Below are 8,431 nucleotides of genomic sequence, written 5' to 3'. Positions count from 1 at the left end.
CACTCTTGTCTTGTCCTGCTGCCTTACTTTGGGAACATACCATTTACAAGCACTCTTCGCTCCAAAGAACACAGTTCTGCATGCACATATAAGCACATGGATACTCAAACACTGCCAGGTGTGAATTCCTTCACGGTGATTTCCCATAAGACCTTTTTTGGGTTGCTTTCATTGCATTTAATCACATTCTTCTTCTCAAATATCTTCTGTAACAATGGCCTTTTGAGATACTGCAGATATTTACCAAGTCTTCAAAGACTGTTTAATGTTAAAGAAATAGTTCAACCAAAAGACTAATAAATACCTCAAGTATTAGTCTAATCCTCTTCAATTTAACTATTTCCAGTATAATTTATCTCCTTAAAATAATCCATGAAAGGTTGCTAAATTTTATAGAATTTTTCTTCTTTCTTTTTTAAAGAGAATCTGATTTTGTCTAGCTCCAAATGCTTCATTACAACCCTCATTAGATTTATATATGTAGGAGAAGCTTTCTGTTTACAGTTTAGTAATATTAATCTTCGTGCTAGTAGACTGACAAATGAAACTATGTTTTGTTCCGAACTGCTTCTAACTATCTCAAAATTGGCAATACCTAGAACTGCCATCAGGGGATCTAGATCTATAGGCCTTTGCAATATTCTTGAAAATGTCAGGATGATAATTTTGGGCAGCTCCAAAACATATGAGCCAATGATGCCGGTACCTGCCCACCAGTGTTAGGCAGTAACTAGTCACTAGTAATTTAGATACTGTAATAATATTACTTTTTGCAGTAACTAGTAGTGTAACTAATTACTAATAAGATTTAAGTAATAATATTACAGTTACTATCCATAAAACAGCTTAGTTACTTAGTTACTTTTGATGCCTCAACCCCGCTGATTTAAAATCTAACAATCAGATAATTCCTAGATTCATTTTCATAATTTTCACGACTCGAACATGCATGTGATGTCCCCAGTGCAGCAGGCAAGCTTGGAATATGGAAAACCTTACATTTGGCAGATAGAAATCAGGGCCGTAGCTAGAGGATTGGGGGCCCCCTGAAAAAATATTGATGTGCCCCCCCCCCACACACAGACATATCATATACTGTACAATATACAAGCATGGGTGGCCCACATATATCCTAATAGGTGTTTCTTACAAAATAACAAAACAGTTAACAAATAAATGCATATAAAGGTTTTTTACTAAACCTAATGCCTAAAGCCTTTGCGCCTGAGTAGTGAGCCAGACTACTACCATCTGACCAAGTTTCAGCTCTCTAACTCTTACGATTTGGGCTGCACGGTCAGTTTTATTCTGACTGCATAGGTTTAGCTTATGAGGCTGTCACGTGATGAACGAACGACTCAAACCCGAAGACTTGTCAGATAAGAGGTGAGGTGAGCTAATAATAGAAGACCCAGGTAAACAATGAATTAATCTTTTCTGTTTCTTATAGCATTAGTTTTGTACTGTTTGTAGTGTGATCAACATTTGCATAAGTAGTAGATGTGTTAGGGAAGTAGCACGTAACATTTTAATTATATTTTGCTAAAATGATTGAAATGACTCGAAAAAAGATTCGTTCATTTTGCTGAACGAGACTCAAAGGTCCAAGTCAGTAAAATGATCCGAACTTCCCATCACTAATGTACATCGCTAACTTCATCTGACGTCTCAACTCTGATTGGTTGTCTTGTTCACAATCTGGGGTGGGACTTCTGAGGATACTTCGTATCAGACTAAACCATTTTTCGGGAGGGTAGAGGTAGGCCTGTCGCAATAATCAATATATCGACTCATCGCGCAGTATATGTACATAACCTCAATAATTTTTGGTGACGCAATATATCGCCCATTATATTTACTTAAAAATTAATGTCACCATGTTTTGTACATTCCACTTGCGCCTGTGTCTTTTGCAGCTTCTCGTACATAACGTGGTGTAGTCAAGTTGCTAGTTCAAATTTAAAAACTGCTTCTACAAAAAAAGTTTCATCTGCAGATATGGTCTTGTTTAGGAATCTGTGCCTTTGTGCATACAGATATCTGACAGCTAAGTAGTGATTGTGTATAGAAGTCTGTAGATGGAAAAATCTCCATACAAGTTCTTTGTGCATTTTTCTTTTTTTCTACTTGCTACTTTGCACTTATTGTTAAATGATTATTTACTATTTATTCAAGATTTTAAAGGTATGTAATATTTTGATACTTAATTTCCATGATCTAAATATTCTTTAGAATTAAACGTTTGTTGGCATTTGTAAGTGTGTAGGCCTTCTTGCATTATTATGCTGTTACATTATGATTATATATTCAGTGACATAAAATGGTCTTTAAAATGACAATAATATCGCTTATCGCAATTATTTCTGGGGCAATATATCGCACAACAAAAAGTTGTTATCGTGACAGGCCTAGGTAGAGGAGCAGATATTAGAAAATTTATTTAACCCAATTGCATGCTTTTTTGTGGTTTTCATAATATCTCAGTATATATTCTAATACAAAATATTAGAATTATTCACAGAACATGGGCCTATATAGTATAATTCCTGGATTTTGTGAGAAATGAATTGTCACCACCTTTCACCCCACTAGCTACGGCCCTGATAGAAATATTGCATTATATTGATTTTGTCAAGAGAAAATATGATCTGAACACTGTGGCATCCCACCCACATCCTTCTGATCAACATGTGGTACATTATATTACTATAATAAAAAATATTTTTGGAAAAGTTTCTTACAAACTTATGTGATTTGATAAAATACATAATGAAATATAATCATATATGGGTAATGGAGAAATTCCAATTAGTTTCAAGCTACATATGACAATTAATGAGATGAATACAACACTTCTACTTGAATGCCATCAGTCACTATTGAGTGTTTATAATAACTTCTGACTGCGATCCAATGTGGATTTTGATCAAATGATGAGGCAGAAATATGTTACTAATAACATTCTAGAATAATTTTATCTGGAAAATACACAGTTACAACTTCTGTGGGGTGTGAAGAAAAAGTAATGTAACTAGTAGTGTAACTAATTACTGTTGCCAGAAAGTAATAAGTAAAGTAACAAAATTAGTGTTAAATGCAAAAAAAACTAAATACATGATTTTTACACGGTCCAGATTACCATTAAATGATTTTATGATTCAAACTTTAAATGGTACACAGATTGAAAGGGTTGTATCCTACAAATATCTTGGTATCTGACTCGATGATAAGCTGACTTTCAGTTCTCATATCGATAGTCTTTTAAAGAAATTGAGACCAACGTTAGGTTTTTATTTTCGTTTAAAAAAATGTTTCTCCTTTGTTGCTCGAAAACGTTTAGTAGAAAGTACTCTTTTATCAGTATTGGACTATGGTGATATAATTTATATGCATGCATCTCTGAATGTTTTGAAGAAATTGGATGTAGTTTATCATGCTGCTTTACAATTTGTCACTGGTACAAGTGTCCGTACACATCACTGTAATTTATATGAAATGACAAATTGGACTTCCTTGTGCTTAAGGAGAAAAAACATATGTTGATCTTTATTTTTAAAGCTTTAATGGGTAAATTACCACAGTATATATCTAGTTTGTTGACATACTGCACAAATATTTATAATACCAGATCAACAGATAAACTTTTACTTAAGATGCCGATTTTTCATACAGAGATGGGTCGTTCTGCTTTTTCTAATTATGCTCCGTGTGTGTGGAATGAGCTTCAAGGTAAATTACATATGGAATCTGTACCATCTATTGCTACATTTAAAAATATTTTAAAGTCTGTTTATATAGAACAGTGTACATGTTTTAATAACTGCCCAGGATTTGCATTATTCTTTAGAAAATTGTGTTTTATGTTTGTTCATTGTGTGGTGATGTCTATCTCTTTGTAAATTTATCCTTTGCTGCCTATCTTGACCAGGACTCCCTGGTAGAAGAGATATTGTATCTCAATGGGACTTTCCTGGTTAAATAAATAAATAAATAAAAAAAAACAATAAAAAAAAATCAATATTACTTTTGAAAGGAGTAACTAGTAATGAGTAATATATTACATTCGTTGAGTAACTAGCCCAACACTGCTGCCCACAACGATCACATGAAGGGTCTACATCTGGAAATATCTTACTAAGTTTTTGCTTAGAGCAGTGTAAACGGTGAAATACTTTAAATTGTATGAGGCCGTGCCTTGCACGTATCGATGATCTATGAATCTGTTTAAGGGCTATCTCCCATAGTTCGTCTGTAATTTCAACACCCAAATCTTCCTGCAAGGAAGACTTTAAGTGTTCTAGAGTTGATGTATTTGTCAACTGGAAGAGCATTTAGTATATATATGAAATACCTCCTTTCTCATTAGGGTCATGCAAAATTATCATTTCCATTACTGATTGATTTGGAGAGTTGGGATATAATGGGTTATTTTGTTTAACAAAGTTTCGTACCTGCAAATATTTAAAAAAAATGTGACCGAGGTATATTATGTAACGTTTATGCCATGGTAATTTCCAGCATTCACATATTAAAGATGTTAATAATATTTGCGCTGCAATATTTGACCGGAACGATAAAAATGACGGTTGTTTTCGTCTGCATTACTATTCAACTGTAACTGTATGTTACTATGGTTACCAATGTTTATAGGAAACGCATTAATATAGAACGTGCTTAAACTGACCTGGGACTACCTGTGCAGTTCAACGAATTTAATCAACACCTTCCAGCCAATCAGAATCGAGTATTCAGACAGACCATTTTGTAGCTGCTTAAATGATGGCAATACTTTATCAATAAATGTATCTATAAAATTATGAATTCCTTTTCCAACCCAGTCATCAAATATTGTATTTTTAAATGAGGGAGCAAATGAGAGAACCAGCTTGCCAATCAAAACATTTTCGGACCTGGGACCAAATCTTGAGTGTATGTAAAACTACTGGATTGTACTGATACACTGAAATAAAAATAAAAATTTTGGAAGGATGGCCATTTTTATTATATAAATTTTTCCCATCGCTGTAAATCCTGCGTTATTTGATCCAGTAATTTAGAAAAATTCTCTTTATATAAATCTATAAATGTCTTTGTGACATTTATCCCTAAGTATTTAAACTGGGTTGACGTTTTGAAGGGCAGGGTGTCAAAAGATTGCTGATCGGCTATATTATTCATTAGAAATAGTATACTTTTCCCCATATTAATTTTCGCTATATTATTCATTAGAAATAGTATACTTTTCCCCATATTAAGTTTATACACTGAAATTTTTCCAAATTTCTTTAAAGCAGAAACTATCACAGGAATATATTTAGATGGGTTGGAAATGTATAATAATAAGTCATCCGCATATAATGATACTTTATGTTCTCCTCCACCTCGAGTGATCACACTATAGCCAGTTAAAGTTCATAGAGAGATTGCCAGAGGTACAATTGCTAATGCAAAAAGCACCAGAGATAATGGGCAACCCTGTCTAGTAGAGCGTGTTAACCTAAAGTAATCAGACCTTAACTTATTTGTCTGTACTAATGACATTGGGAATGCATAAAGTAGCTTTATCCATGAAATAAATATAGTACCAAACCCAAACCTTGACAGGGCTGAGAAGAGATAATCCCACTCGACCCTGTCGAAGGCCTTCTCAGCATCTAATGAAATAAGTATTTCAGAATGAGATATTGAATGAGAAGAGTACATTATATCAAATAATCTGCGAATGTTGTGAGCCATTTGTCTGTTTTTAATGAAACCGGTCTGATCCTCATGAATTATTGTTGGGAGCACATTTTCTAACCTAATGGCCATTATTTTAGCTAATATTTTGTTGTCTACGTTTAGTAGACTCACTGGCCTATATGATGCTGGATCAAGTGAGTCCTTTCCTTTTTTGTGTAATAAAGAAATTGATGCTTGGTAAAATGTGGTTGGAAGAAGACCTCTCTCTAATGATTCATTAAAAACATCTAGGAGAAGAGGGGCAACATCTGCAAGGAACATCTTGTAAAATTCTGGTGTATACCCATCTGGACCAGGTGCCTTTGAAGATTGTAGACTACATATTGCAAAATTAACCTCTTCCAGAGTTACAGTTTCCTCTAATAACTTCTTATCATTTTCATTAATAGAAGGGATATCTAGATTATCAAAGTAGTCATTGAAAAGTTTGGTTTCGTTTGTTGATTCAGTTGAATCAAAATATATTATTTTTATTATATATTTTATATTATAATTTATTTATTTATTTATTTTCAGGAGCCTGTATTGCATGAAAATGATCAAAGACCCAGTGTTACAGTACAATATCAAGATACCATAACACAAATTTATACTGCTTTCAGGATATTACACTTTTTTATGTTCCTACAAACCTGTACTGACTTGTTCTGCTTTATTTATTTATTTTTTCTGTGCTCTAATGTGTCACTTCGTACCATTCACCTCACTGAAAACTGTTGCCTTAAACTAGTAAGATTGGTTGTATTTTATATCATTTTCCAAAATGGGTGTTTTGATAAATGTGAAGTTGTAGAATACAAAATCAATGTTTTTTTTTGTTTTTGTTTTTACAAAATGCAGTTGAAATATAGTTGCATATTATGCATATGAAGATTTATTCCACATAGAAGAAGCTGAGTATTGAAAGGGCAACTTTTATAATGTGATATTTCACCATCACCTACATAGTAAGATTATAAAAGGTGCCCCTTCAATACTCAGCTTCTGTTACTCAAATTTGCTGTCAAATACACTTGCTTGGATAATCAATTTTCTGCTTGTTGATGTTTTATATTCCTGCTGGTGAGAGAATGAACAGTAACTTTTATTATTAGGATTACTGTATTTCCTGACTCCAGACAAATGTGTTTTCAGAGTAAAAATCTTTGTACTGGGACCGATTATAGACAGTATAAAATCAAGTGTTTAATTGGAATTTCAAAAATCTACTGTTAAATGCAATCTGGTCTCATGGCATAAACGTACCTGGGTGCACTTTTTAGCAAGACCGTTTTTACATACCTTACTGCACGTTTCGCCACAGTTTCATAGAGGTTCACAGGTTCAATACGTAAACCCTGGCATGTTTTTATTATGTTGATATAGGTATGTATTGCTGTGTTTTTATTACGTTGCTTCAGGTACGTATTGCGGCTGTTCAGAATTCAAATATCCGGGGACTGTCGCTAAAAATTAATGCTCTATCGTGTTGGAAATATGCCCTACACCAAACCCAACCCTAATCCTACCCGATAGTGTTGACAAATGCAAAACTGATATAAAAACGCACTTGTTGATGCAACCATGCTATTTGAACTTCATTATATGCAGATTTGTAACCATAATTACACGGCATTCGAACCGGAGCTCCTCAGCTCTCAAGTACTCCATCCATGAAAACCCATAGATATGAAGCTGGATATGTGTGATGCTAACGTTCAAAAGCATCAGTTTTCAAACCTCCCAACATATTAATATTGTTTTGAAGTCATAACATGGTATTCTTCAAGTAATTGTGCGAAAATTATGCTTTATTAATCAAAACTCTGTACATTTGTGTGAAAAGGAATAAAAGGCGTTTTACTGCCTCTAGTGTTCGTTTCTTTTGGAAACTGCAGTGATATGTACTTATTGGTACGTATTTCGCATCTCGCTAAAAAGTGCACCCAGGTACGTTTATGCCATGAGACCAGGTAGGTTAAATATCTACAAGATTAAAAGTGTGATTTTTAAATGCATTTACTTTAAATGGATCTGAAATTCAAAATAGTGTGAATGTTGTTCTTTTGGGTGTTTAAAGGTACACAAATATAGTTGTTTGATTAAATTTCGTCTCAGTATTTGTTCTTGCAAAGGCAAGCATCGTTATTGTTGTTCACACACGGACTTCAAGAAACCAAAGAACCACAGCTGTATAATTTGGAAGGTTTGTGGATCATTGGCTTGGGTCTCTTTGCAATCTAGACAGACGGTTGCACATTGCAAATTAGTAGAACAAATTTTGAATTATTGAAGCTTTCTATTCATAATGGCTGTCTATGCCATTTTCCATTCATCATTTCCACACACGTCATCCACAAAGGATCTAACACGTAAAAAAAACAAACTTACAGTGTAATGGTTTACTTGTCATGTTACAAAAACAAAAATCAGTCTTCAGGACTATTTACGTTTGATCGAGCTTTAAATTAAATATGATTTCAATGATTTTGGTGGTCAAAAGATTGTCAAGTACCAACCCCTTCCTCCTAGTTCAGAATATTAAAGGCTACTCATGCATATGTATTATATATGAAATTAAGTTATTTGATACAGGATAAATATTCAAAATATACACAAGCTTAATATCCAGAAAAGTTATAAATCTCTTATTTATTATTTGTCTCTAGCACTATTAATAATATATGTTTTTATTATTATTATTTCAGAC

Source organism: Onychostoma macrolepis, chromosome 05 (assembly GCF_012432095.1).
Source record: "Onychostoma macrolepis isolate SWU-2019 chromosome 05, ASM1243209v1, whole genome shotgun sequence".
NCBI lineage: Eukaryota > Metazoa > Chordata > Actinopteri > Cypriniformes > Cyprinidae > Onychostoma > Onychostoma macrolepis.
This window is presented reverse-complemented; position numbering follows the sequence as displayed.